General features: G+C 47.9%; 1 protein-coding gene across 10 annotated transcripts in view; it reads right to left on the bottom strand.

Annotated features, from left to right (window-relative positions):
* The window catches only part of Atp2b2 (ATPase plasma membrane Ca2+ transporting 2), a 342,527-nt gene extending 331,360 nt beyond the window's left edge, over positions 1–11,167 (bottom strand). For 8 of the 10 annotated variants that reach the window (XM_078033478.1, XM_078033481.1, XM_078033480.1 and 5 more), the window contains exon 1: positions 11,016–11,167. The gene's annotated coding sequence lies outside the window, so the exon portion shown is untranslated. The remainder of the gene's footprint in view (positions 1–11,015) is intronic. The other 2 variants (XM_078033482.1, XM_078033485.1) reach the window with 1 other exon arrangement.
* Between the last annotated feature and the right edge of the window lie 1,503 nt (positions 11,168–12,670).

Below are 12,670 nucleotides of genomic sequence, written 5' to 3'. Positions count from 1 at the left end.
CTTGCATGTTCAGTCTACATTAGAGCCCAGGCCCAATGACATATCTTTCTTTCTAGTGTTTACTACCCAACTAAATTGCAATTTCCTAATAGCTGGTGGCATTCCTATAATCTCTGAAGTACCTAAACCATCCTGCCAAGTTGCCAGAGTATTGGGCATGACTGGTGCATTATGAATCCTAAATATCAGGATTCAGTGGAGAAACACCTACTGATGCATTTCATTCATTCATCCAATCAATCAGTACTTTTCTCTTTCATGCACCAGGCCCTGTGCCAGCACTAGGATAGAGGATGAAATATGCCCAAACCTCTTTCCCTCCCCAGTGGCTTCTCCCTCCACCTTCCCAGCTGGCAGAGCTCTGACTATGATCACATGTTCCCAGCCCCTAGCTCACTCAGACAAACCCTGGTCCATTTATGCCCCACTGGTCCCATTCTCTTGGCAATGATTGGCTTCAGCGTGGCCACATGACCCAATTCCAGCCAATGAAACACAAGAGGAAGTTGGCTGGATGCATCTGGAAAAGAACTCCCTGATTTAAAAAAAAAAAAAATGCCTTCTGCATTTTTGTCTCCACAATGATCTTCTGTAAAGTCGAGATGGAGACTTTCCTCTGAGAGTGGAGTAGGTTTAAATGAGACTACATATTTGAAAGTGCTTGTAATTGCCTGGTTTTGTATAGATTCTGTCACCCACGAGTACCCTTTTCACTACAGAATGGCTCACTTAAAACTGGGCTGGAGCTCTCTTAAATCGTCTCCCTGTACTTCCTCCCCACTCTCTTCTATCCTCTACATCCGGGCCCCACAAACCTTCCAGCCCAGGCGTAATCCCTCATTCACCTCTCTTCCTTCAGACACTTTTGCATGATATTCTTCTTTTATTCTTTCACCCCAAATGGTTTAGTCTGATTCAGTGACTCCACTCTGGGAATTCATCATCAGGAGACGCCCGCTCATTTACCCAGGGGCTCACATCAAGAATGTGACAGTGTTGCCTATGATAGCAAAATTCTGGACACAACCTAAGTACCCATGAGGAAGGGATTTGTTCAATTAATTATGGCAGAGCCACTTATAAAAGATGAGGTGGAGACATATTTATTGATATTTAAGATGCCCATACTCTATTATTATCTGCGTACCTATCAGTCATAGAGAAATATCTGGAAGAACATCTGACAACATGTTAACAGGAGCTAGCTGTTCCCTGGCATTTTCATCTGAGTTTTACTTTCTTCTTTATACTTTTTGATACCATTTGAATTTTATATAATCATTATGTAACAGCTCTATAACCAGGGGGAGAAAAAGCTACTTTTATTTTGAAAAGAGAAAAAATACATATAGACTGGCAGCCAAGATCCACCCTCTTTGGGCAGTCTTCCCTACAGTCATGCGAGGCAGGATTGGAGAGTCTGCTGTACTCCTGCTAACCTAGAACCCCCTCCATGACACCTGCCTCTGCCTGGAAGTTTTCTAGTGCTGTGAACACAGTACTGGGCCGGGCCAAGCTCTATAGGCTAAAAAATTCTCTCTCATTGAGCAGGAACCACTCTTGGTCCTAACTCTGCCTTCAAAGAACAAACCCAGGGCTCCTCTCTCTCTCTCTCTCCATGCACTTGTCACCCTCCACCTCAGACACTCAGCAAGTGACAGTGATTTCCTGGTGGATGTCCCATTCAGGGCAGAGCATGAGCAAAAGCTTGGAGATGTGCAGGCACAGGGCCTATTGTGAGGATGCTCTAGACTAGTGAGACAGCATGAAAAGATGAAACTAGGGCAAAACTAGAAAAGTCCACATTGGCCATGATGGGGAGATTGGCTGTCACCTCACAGGGCAGTGGTTACAGTATATTCAAACACTAAAATTTTTGGCACCATAGCCAAAGTAATTAAAAGACTCAAATGTATCTCAATAAATGCCAGGCACAGTGGCGCATGGCTGTAACTGTGGCAGCTCAGGAGGCTGAGGCAGGAGGATTGTGAATTCAATCAGCAACCTAATGAGGCCCTAAGCAACTTAGCAAGACCCTGTCTCTAAATAAAATATAAAAAAGGGCTGGGGAGGGCTGTGGCTGTGGCTCAGTGGTAAAGCACTTGCTTAGCATGAGTGAGGCACTGGGTTCGATTCTCAGCACCATATAAAAATAACTAAAGGTCCACCAACAACTAATAAAATATTTTTTTAAAGGTGGGGTGCTGGGGATGTGGCTCAGTGGTTAAGCATTCCTGGTTTTAATCACCAATATAAAAAAAAATTTTACCAAGATATTACTATTTCACCTTACATCCTACCTAAATCAGTTAGTGTGGGCTAAGTTAATCTGCAGTGACAAACAAGTCCAATACATTAGTGGCTTAAAACAAAGGCATTTTCCTCACTGATGCTATAGGGCCATTACAGCATGACTGGGGGGTCCTATACTCTGGTTATTGTTCAAACAATCAGACTGAGGGAGGCTCTATTCCATGCTGTCTAAATAGACAATAAACAAAAAGGGGGAAAGTGGTAAACAGCCTGTTGGTTATTAAAGCTTCATACAGAAAAGATGAATCACTTCATCTCAAAGTTCATTTGCAAATGCAAGACAAATGGCTGTAACTAATATCAAAAAGGAGAAAGTTTTCAATATATCAAGTGACTAGAGAAGAAGAAGTTGGAGATACTTCTATATTGCTAATGACTAGCCAAATTCCTATTTTATAACAAAAAGAGAGAAGAGGAAGGGGGGAAGGAGGAAGAGGACAAGGGAAAGAGATGACGTGCATTGATTGGAGTGAGTAGAACTTTCCTAGCCTCATGCTCTTATCTACTCCTGATGGCAACATTTTGGAGATTCCATTCATAGTGGCATCTGTCCCTGATGCCAGTTCTCAAATACTGCATCTCTTACATACCCTGCCTATAGGCGTGCCCTCTTCACATCCTCACCACTAAAGGCTTGCCCATCATGATCGCTGACTGTTCACCTCAACATCTCATTTTCTCAAATAGCATCAAAAGCAGATTTTTCAGTTGATTACACTTTGATGGCCCACCCTGAGTCCCTACACAACACAGAACAACAGTCACTGTTTAGGCATGTGGACTTATCCTAGAGTTGTGTTGTCACTGTTTTTTTTTTGGGGGGGGAGAAGGGGGCTATTTGAATTCATAAGAAATAAAAAAAATCCATCTTATTTTCATGAACCACCTACTATGTGCTAGGACCCAAGAACGCAAAGAAGGAAGAAAGTTAGGAAGGAAGGTTAGCTGGCTCCATCAGTCCCACTTTCTCTAAAGCCCAGTGACAACTGGGCAACAGATGTTGAGACCTGTTTCCATTTGGGGGCACAGCCTATTCTTCCCACAACTTTGCCCTACAAGGGCCTAAAACTTGACTCTTTCCAACCTCCAGCTCATGCAACCTGGGGGGATCCGACAGCAACATCTTTGTACCAGTGAGCTGCTGGCTACCCGGAGTGGAATGAGAAACCCAAGGCCTGGATTAAAGATCTGGCTTCATCAAGCAAAACCACCTTATGAGGAAAGGAAATTGATGTTTATCAAGCCACATCACAGGCTAGCTGTGAGAATGAAGAGATCGACATATTGGTGAAAAGTCCCATCCACGACAAGGTGCGTTGGTGAGAAAGAGTAATGGCTGACATCGTGAAGAGCTTCCTGGGTGCTGTTTTGAGGACTTCTATCTTATCCATGAGATAAGTACTATTCATATCCTTTTTTTACAAATGAGGAGAATGACAGCCCAGAATCCACTTTCCCAAGATCATGTGGACATTAATTTGAGCTCTTCAGGCTTGAATGGTAGGTGCTGCTTTACCTGCAAATGTGGACTAAACAGCCATTGTTTTCTCCTTCTAGAGACCTTTGGGTTCTTCACAACTGGTGTTAGCTTTGGGGAAAAGGAGAGCTTATTGGGTTGAATTGTGTCCCTCCCAAATGATAGGCTGAAGTACCTGCCATGTGACCTAATTTGGAAATAAGGTCTATGTAGATGTAAAAAAATAAGATCAGGTGAAACTCACAGTGGACCCCAATCCAGGAAGACTGCTGTCCTTATGAGGAGAGAGTTTTGGAAGCAGAGAATAAGACACAGAGAGAAGACAGCCTTGTGAAGACAGGTAGAATTTGGAGCAATGCAACTACTAATCAAAGAATGTAAAAGATTTCCAGTGACTGCTGGAGGCTAGGAAGTGGCAGAGGATTCTTCCCTGGAGTCAGTAAAGAGAGAACAGCACTACTGTCACCTTGATTTGGGGCTCCAAGCTTTCATAACTGTGAGAGAAAAATGTCTGTTGCTTCAAGCATCCAAGTTTATGGCAATTTGTTACAGCAGCCTTGAGAAACTAATATAATCATGCATTGAGTGTCTACCATTTTCTGACACACTGGGGAGGTTGAACGAAACAGGAACCCAGAACCTAAAATGTTCAATTTGGCAGATCTGGCTCAGTCATAACTCTGACCTACATAAAATAAATAATAACAAATCTTTTCACTTTTTCTGTCAGATCAAGGAGTTGGACCAGTTATTCTCCAAGGGACCTCTTGGTCCTAAAGTTCTCTGGCCTGCTATGGTAAGGATGGGTGGGAAAGAGCAGGTAGAGAGTCAGCTTCCTCTCTTGAGCCACATGTGTATCACGGTCTTCTCTGCTCCTCTGCCTCCAGATTCCTGCAGACTGCTGCCACTCCTTCTACCCAGGACTGAGCCTAGCATCCAAGTGCCTCTACAATCCCATCCCTGCATAATTCCCTTTCTCTATTCTGTCCAGAGCTCCAAGAAGGATACCCACGACTTTAGAATCCAGAAGTCTAAAGTGCCCCCGCAGGGATGGTGTAAAATGTTCAGGAGATGTTCAGAGACTCTGGAGAGATGGGAAACAGCACCCTAGTCCTTGGGCATCAGAAGGGGAACATCTGAAGACACAACAGTGAGAAAAGCAGAGGCCAAACATCTAGAGGTTAATCATAGGAGTTGAGAGGGTAGGGAGGCATTGAGAGATGCCTACAGTCTCATTTGCCATGTGACCATGGGCAGTTTTCCAAACCTCTCTGGTCCTAAGTTAACACTCCCTGCTTTTATTCAGTAAAGCTGATGATAAAAAGTACATCACATGGCCAGTTCACAGCTGATGAATAGCTACCTGGTTATGGATTCAGGGCCCTAGTCTTCTCCTAGGTGAGTGTGTGTGAGAGACAATAGTATGAAGACAGAACTTGGAGGTGGCAGAGGAAACTGCTCACCTGGAGAGCGGTGATAGAGTCAGGGGTTCAGAAGAAACACTTCTGATTAGAACTACCCATTAAAGCCATTTGTGCTACTACTTGCAGTTCCTGATTCCTTTCTGGGCAGAAGGATATAAAGAGGGCAAAGCATCAAACAGGTACAGATCGTTATTTTCACTTTTATCATTGCACAAGGACACACAAACTCATCTGCTCAGTCTTTGTCATGTTCATCTACCAAACCCGCCCCCATCCCTCAGCCATTTTCTTAGGCTGAGCCCACTACAAGCTTTGATCATTTTCCTAAGTCCCACCTTTTGATTTTTAAATAAGGAGGCAGGTTACTCCACCACTATAGAACCCTGCCTAGATGTTACATTACAACATAACAATCTAACAATGTTTATGGCACCTGAGCTGGGACCAGAAAACGCAGGGAGGCATTTGGTTTCCCTGCTATATTCAGGCTCCTAAAACCAAAGGGTCTTCTCTTCGCTTGGTGATGAGGTTAGCTGTGGCTTGCTCAGCACCCACCCCGCACCCTCACCATTTCTTTACTAACTCGGGGCTGCTTCCTGTTACTTAGGAATCCCATGAAAGCGATGGGGCCCTTTTCCTTATACTCCAAAAAATGCCCAGCCTTATAAGATATTATGTTTGGTACCGTCTTCTGCCCTCCTCACTTCCCTGGGTGCTTCCTCATTCCCCAGGGTCCCTTCTCTAGGGGGAGAATCCTCAGAGTTCACTCTGCCATACCCGCCTCTCCCTAGCTCTGCCCCCAAAGAGGAGGAGTCTTATTTTATTGGACAATTTGGGAAGAGGGATGGGGGTAGGGTCATCAGAACGGCCATTCTTCCTGTTGGGAGCGAGCTTGCTGGACCATAAGCACGTCCTCTGCTCTGCCTCTCTCCCTGAAGGTTTATCTGGGCAGGACAGGACCTCCATGTGGACACCCTCTTGGAGGTCACCTGGAAGGCCCCCATTTGATACCTCTCCCAAACTTGAAGCCTTGACCGCTAACTTCGCCTCTTTGTCTCTGGAAGAAAAATCATGCATCCATCCCTTGGTATCCTCAGTACATTGGTTCTAAGACACTTCCCCATGCCAAAATCCACAGATGCTCCAGCTCCCTCATATGACATTGTGTACTAGGTACACTGACCTTCACATATACTTTAAACCATCTCCCGACCATACTAACACAAGGTAAATGCTTATGTAAGTTATCATGCTGTATTGTTTAGAGAATAATGATAAGGAACAAAATTTATATGTGTTCAATCCAAACATAATTTTTTTTCCAGTTTCCATCTGTGGTTGCTCAAATCCACAGATGTGGAAACTGTGGACAGGGGGGGGTCAGCTGTATTTTCTTCCTCCACTTTCCATCCCTCAAATTGTTGTAGGTGTGTAGAGGAGAGATTATAGTTATGAGGGCTGCTCATGCACAATCCCGACCCTTCCCATTTCTGAGAAGTCCGAAAGAGCACATACTTTTCAACCCAGCATCACCTCACCAGTCAAGTGATTTGGGTCTGAACTCTAAACTTTTTTGAGTCTCAGTTTCCTCATTTATCAAATAGGGAATTGTAATAACTGTTTTTTAGTTTCTGAATTTGACGCTTGACATCTTGAGGCCTTGCTGACCCTGGAGGGACTCCCCACCCCAGGGATGCTCAGTTTCTAGAAAGAGTAAAAGACTCACCTATGACAGTGTGCCTTTCACATGCAAGCCACCAATCCGGAACCCACGCTCCCAGACATCTCCTTTATGGAACTCAGGCATTCTGGGCCACTACTTCCCTGCCTTAATCATCCCAGATTTGGTACCAGATAACTAGGGACAGCCATTATGCCCCAGAGTCTGCTGAAATGAGACAAACTGCTTCCCCTGTCCCACCTGTGTCTTCCCGAAGAAACCACAACAAAGACTCCTGCGCCCTTTCCACTTGCTCCCTCCTGACTGCCCCTGGGGGCTTCCCCAGGCCCTGCCTGGTGTGGCATACCCTCTCCTCTTGGGAACTGTAACTGTCTTTTCTATGTCTCCTGATCTGTTGGCCTTACCACACCTGAATAATAATAAACCTACATTTTAAAACAGGGATAAGATTACTTCTCTCATGATTGCTATGAAGATTAAGATAGATAAACAGCATACAGCATCTGGCATAGGGAAGGACTTCTATTTATTTTTTAATTTTTTAAAATTCATTTTATTTATTTATTTTTTTTGCAGTGCTACACCCCAGCCATAGCTGAGCCTTTTAAAATGTTACTTTCTTTTCTTTTTCTCCTATCTCTATCTTTCCCCGCTCTTTCTACATCTTCTGGCCCTCAACTTTCTTCCACCCTAGATAAGTTACCTAATTTGTAGGAACCAGTGTAAACTGAAAAATCTCAAAAATGACTGAGATTTGCAACATGATGATTGGAGAGCATTAAGTCAAGTGCAAGGACCCTTCTCGGTGCCGCCCGCCCCCTCCATGTCACTCTCACAAAACTGGCCCTGCTCCCTCCTCCTTTCTTCCTTTCCATCAACTTCTCTTTTGCTTCCCAAATCTTTCCAGCTTGACTTTCCAATCCCAGGCCTTAAAAGTTAATCACCCCCTCTTTGTTCTTTGTTACTAGATTCAAATTTTTAGATCCATCAAACTTTAATAATTCCACTTAATTCCGGAGGGAGGAAAGGAGGCCAATCTAAATTAGTAAGAAGTCTGATAAATAAGTCATTACTAAAGAAATGCAGTTTTATTGCTCTCAGATTTATATGGCAACAGAGAGGTGACACAAAGAGGAGGGGAGGGAGAAGGAAGTTAGATTTTTCTGGTATGTGATTTAACAAATGGAAAAGATTTAATTTATAATGAGAATATTTCTTATTTGCAAGCGATATAGCTAAAACCTCTCTCCCTCAACTAAGTTAATATTTCTCTTCTGGGCAATCAGTTTGCTTGGTGAAACCCCTTTGCTGCTATGCGCTGATAAAATTCATCTGCACTGATTCTGTATAACAAAATGACTTCCATGACCTTGCAGGCAGTCCATAGTATAGATTGGATTATGGAAAAGTCAAACAGAAATTCTGTATGACAAATTCTCTCTCTTGCTCCCTTCCTACTGAATCGTTAAGTCTTCAGAGCATCCTAAAATTCAGAAGGTCTCACTTGCCACCCCACGCCATGCTTGGACTTAAACTCTGCTGGTTTGTAGTGTTTCAGAGCTAACACTTGTCCTGTTGCAACTGGATCTGGACCTATTTGGGGAGTGGTATCCCCAAACAGTCTGCATAGCTCACACCTCTAAGCTTTAGCAACCTGGACCTGGAATTATTCAAACCCTCTATCACTGCCATCCCCGAACTCCGACCTCCACAATCTATCAAACTCCTGATTTATGTTTCAAGATCCAGCATAAAGGAAAGTCCCCTCCTCCATGAAGCTGTCTGGTTTTTCCAGGCAGAATCTGTCTCCCTGTCTGCTTCCAAACCACATCAGTTATAGCATTTGCGCTACTGGTACCAGTCACCCGTGGGCCTCTTTGAGAGGACTATGAGCACCCTGGACTCTGGTGTCACCATCTTTGGGAGGCTATGCAGTCCATCAGTTAAGTAGCAGAAGTGGTCCCAGCACCACAACCACCAGGGGCATGTACATGGTAATGCCAACTTCACACTCAGCTTTGTGCAGATTAAATCAGTTGACAGCCCAAGCATGCTTAGCCACAGAGCCTGGCAAAAAGCAAGTCCTCAAAAAATATTAACAGCTCTCTGACATGGGCCTATAAACTCCATAAAATTACAGGGTGGCCATGTATCCCAGTGTGACTGACCCTTTCCATTTATGCCTGTGGTCCTGGTACTGTTATCAGTCACGCCCCTCTTCCTCTCAGAAGTGTCTCAGTTTGGGTGATAATTTATATAGCCAGGCTACCTGACTGGAACTCGGGTCTGTTTTACTTACCCAGGTGTTTCTGGCATATCAAACAGTGCTTAGCACATAGTAGGTACATATTGCAAATGTGTCCCATGAATGAATGTATCTTCAGTGCCTAGCAAATGCCTTGAATCTGGTAGGAACTTTATTGCCAGTTATAGTTGACCTCTGAGTTATTTACAAGTACTTTTTCACTTAGAGAAGGCAAGAAGCAAGGTTTGGTGAGTGAGTGAGTGAAGAAGCCCCATTCCCCACCTCTGGTGCCAGGAGGGCATGCTGCTCCCACCAGACTGTGTGGCAAGAGGGTCTCTTCCTGGGGCTGCAGCAGGGCCCTGTTTTCATTTCCCGATTAGAAATAAGGTATTGATTTCCCTGTGGAAGCAACAGGAAAGCATAGACCAGAGTTGGCCCACGCAGCCAGGTACAGTGGGTTCCACTGAACATTGTATGTAGAGGCACCGGTTCCAGCCAGGGCTGCCCCCACCAGCCCCACCACCACAGGGGAGAACCCACCTAATCTAGGTGCCAGAAGCAGAAGGAAGAGAATGGGAATGATTAACCCTCTCTGCCCTCTCTTCCAGGCTCAGAAAGGAAACTCACAAGCAGGTACCCAAAATATTTTGGCCACAGACCATGCATTAAGCATGATGGTAAGAAGTTTAGGAACATTCACTCCTTCAACCACCAGAAAAGCCCTACTAAGTGGCTTCTCCTGTTTCACATGAGGGGGAAACTAAGTCAGAAAGAGGACGTCACACAGCAAGTAGAAGACAGAGTCCCAGAGCCCAAACCCCTCAGGTGTAGAAACCAAACAGGAGTCTTCACCAATTTACCTTAACCCATCCTAAGAAAGCCCTGTTTTCCTTGTTCCTCTGACTGTGTGACCTTGAGGCTAGCTCACCCTCTCTGGGCCTGATGTCCCTTTTCTGAGGATAATGTTCCAGGAGGCTGTTTCCAGAGCTAGGACATCCCTGACCACCAGGATGTCCCTTTCTCCTGAGGCCACAGGGCAGCGGGGATGATCAGGCCTTGCTTGAGTGAATCCAAGTGTTCAAGAACTTAGTAGTCCACCGGTGAATGCATGAAGCATTCCTGCCCAAGTCCCCCTTCCCGAGGAGTCTTTGACACCTGCCTGAAAAACATGACATTGCGGATCTGAAAGCTCTACTTACTGAGGAGGGGCTTCTGAGCTCATGTGGAGGAGTGGCATGTGTTTAGGGAAGGGCTGTGGACAGGATGGGGGATACCTGGAAAAGGTGGTGAGGCCAGAGATGCGAAAAGCACTTCGCACTGGGTCCTCCACCACCTCTGCTCTTAGAAACTGGAAACCACTTTCGTGGAGAGGAGAAGACCCCAGCCCAGAGTCAGTGTTCATAGCTCTGGACATGTCCCTAATCCAAGGGAAATAGCCAGAAGAAAGGAGATCCCCCAACACTAAAGGGGAGCCAGGTAAAGAAATCAAAGGCAGCCGGGAAGGAGGAAATCTGGGGGCTTCTAGCACCTCGGACGACCCCCACCCCCAAGTTCAGCGCAGCTGCTCAGCCCAGAAAGTTTGCGCGCCACAGGCGCAAGGCTTGCCCCCTCCCCAGCCACAGCAGGCGGGTCTGAAGGCGCCCACCCCCGCCCGCCCCGCCCGCCTCTTGGTGCCCGCTCAAGGTCACTGCTGACAAGGCGCCTGCCTCCGCGGAAAGAGGGGACCCAGGACCTGCTCTGGTTAGGGCTCAGACTCTTGCCCGGTGGGGGTCCCCAGGGCGAGCGCCCAAGAAAGAGAAGCCAGCCGGGAAGGAGGTAGAGACCGAGGGAGCAGGGAAGAGGCCCAGAGCCCCGGGCCGGCCGCCCCTGCCTCACCTGCGCTGGCTCCGGGAGCGAGATGCTGCCGCCTTCGCTGCCGCTGCCGCTGCCGCCGCCACTGGTGCGCGCCCGGCCCGGCCCGGCCCCGCTGCGGCTGTGGCTCCTCGGCCGCGGCTGCCCCGCGCTCGCCTCGCCCCGCGGCCCCGCCGCCGCCCGCCTGCCTCCTTCCCTCTGCCGCCTCTGCCACCGCTGCACTGCGCTCTGCCCGCCTCCCTCCCTCCTCCCTCCTCCCCGCTCCCTCCGCCCCCGCGCGCTCCCCTCAGGCCCTCCCCAAACTCTGCACGGACAGCGCCCCCCTGGATCCAGAGCGCACCATCCCATCCCATCCGCGCCCCCTCCACGCACGTGTAGGGGCGTCTGGAGAAGGGTCTCCAGCTTCTCCCTGGGGCGCCATCTCCAGGTACCTTCATCAGCACCAGCCCCTTACTCACCCCACCCCCATCCGCAGCCTGGCCCTTGAAGGCACCCCTCCCCACTCTTCTCCGTGGGTCACAGTGCCCCAAGGCTCTCTGGCACACTAAAACCTGTGGACCGGTCACACGGGGTGGAGTGAACAGGGATGTGGAGTTGTATAGAGGGAGGCTAGCTCAGGATCCGGAGCTGGGGACCACTCCGGATCCCTTGGGCTCTTAGACCCTCTGGAAAGGATCAGGGAGGGAACTAAGGTACTGGCTGGCCCCAGCCTCCTGCCTGGCCCTGGCTAGGGCCTGAGAAGTCTAGGACAGAGGCCCCAGCATGCCTGCAGAAAACGTCGAAAACCCCAAGCACACGCGGAAAGCACCTCCCCAAGTCAGGCTTCCCCTCCTTGGCGCAGGCCCCAGTAGCTGAAAAGCGGAGCTCCACCAGGAAGCCCGGATGGCCACCTGACTCCCATCGCCTGGGTCTGCTCCATGGCATCAATTAATCATGCCCACTTGCTTATTTATTTATTGGCTTTATAAAAAGCCAAATGCACTGCTCACAAGGAGAGAGGAGAAGATGGGCCCCCACCGGGTGGGAGGGGAGTGGGAAGAACTAGACCATGGTAACTGCCCTCCTCTGGTCTTGACTTAATGAGTGAGGGCCTCGGGGAGACCCTGGGTTCTGGGTATCTCCAACGCCTGCTTCCTGAGAATGGCTGGGACCTTGCCACCCTTCCTAGCACCCACATTGACCATGGCCTGCCTTCTGCAGTCCTAGGATGGGACAGAGGTTATTCACCATTGGGGACTCAAGTCTAAGAGGAAACAGAGGCAGCCTGAGAGGCCAGTGACCAGAAGGAAATCCCACAAATGTGAGCGGAGGTGTCTCCTGGCTCTTCTTGGCTCAGAGCACTGCCTTCTCACTGTTCCACATTTGGCTTGGCACGTGGCACTTGCATCTCCTGCTCTATCCAGGAGCACCCAGAGGACGTTCCTCCACAGATGCCCCACCAACCCACATCTCCTCCCACCTTGCTATCCCAGTAAATGACACTGCAGTGCCTCCTGATGGCCAGCACTAGCCATTCCCACCAGGCCTTCACTGAGGGGGCCTCCACCCACCGTCTCCCCATCAGTCTGCTCTCTTCTCTGTCGAAGAGCTCAACACCTTTCAGATTCTCACAGTGACATGCTCTCAACCTCCCTTCTGCTGCCACAGGAAGCCAGATGTGGATTGTGCCTGGTCTTGCT

The sequence above is a fragment of the Ictidomys tridecemlineatus genome, chromosome 16 (assembly GCF_052094955.1).
Source record: "Ictidomys tridecemlineatus isolate mIctTri1 chromosome 16, mIctTri1.hap1, whole genome shotgun sequence".
NCBI lineage: Eukaryota > Metazoa > Chordata > Mammalia > Rodentia > Sciuridae > Ictidomys > Ictidomys tridecemlineatus.
The sequence above is the reverse complement of the archived record's forward strand: the minus strand, read 5'-3'. Positions and strand labels throughout refer to the sequence as shown.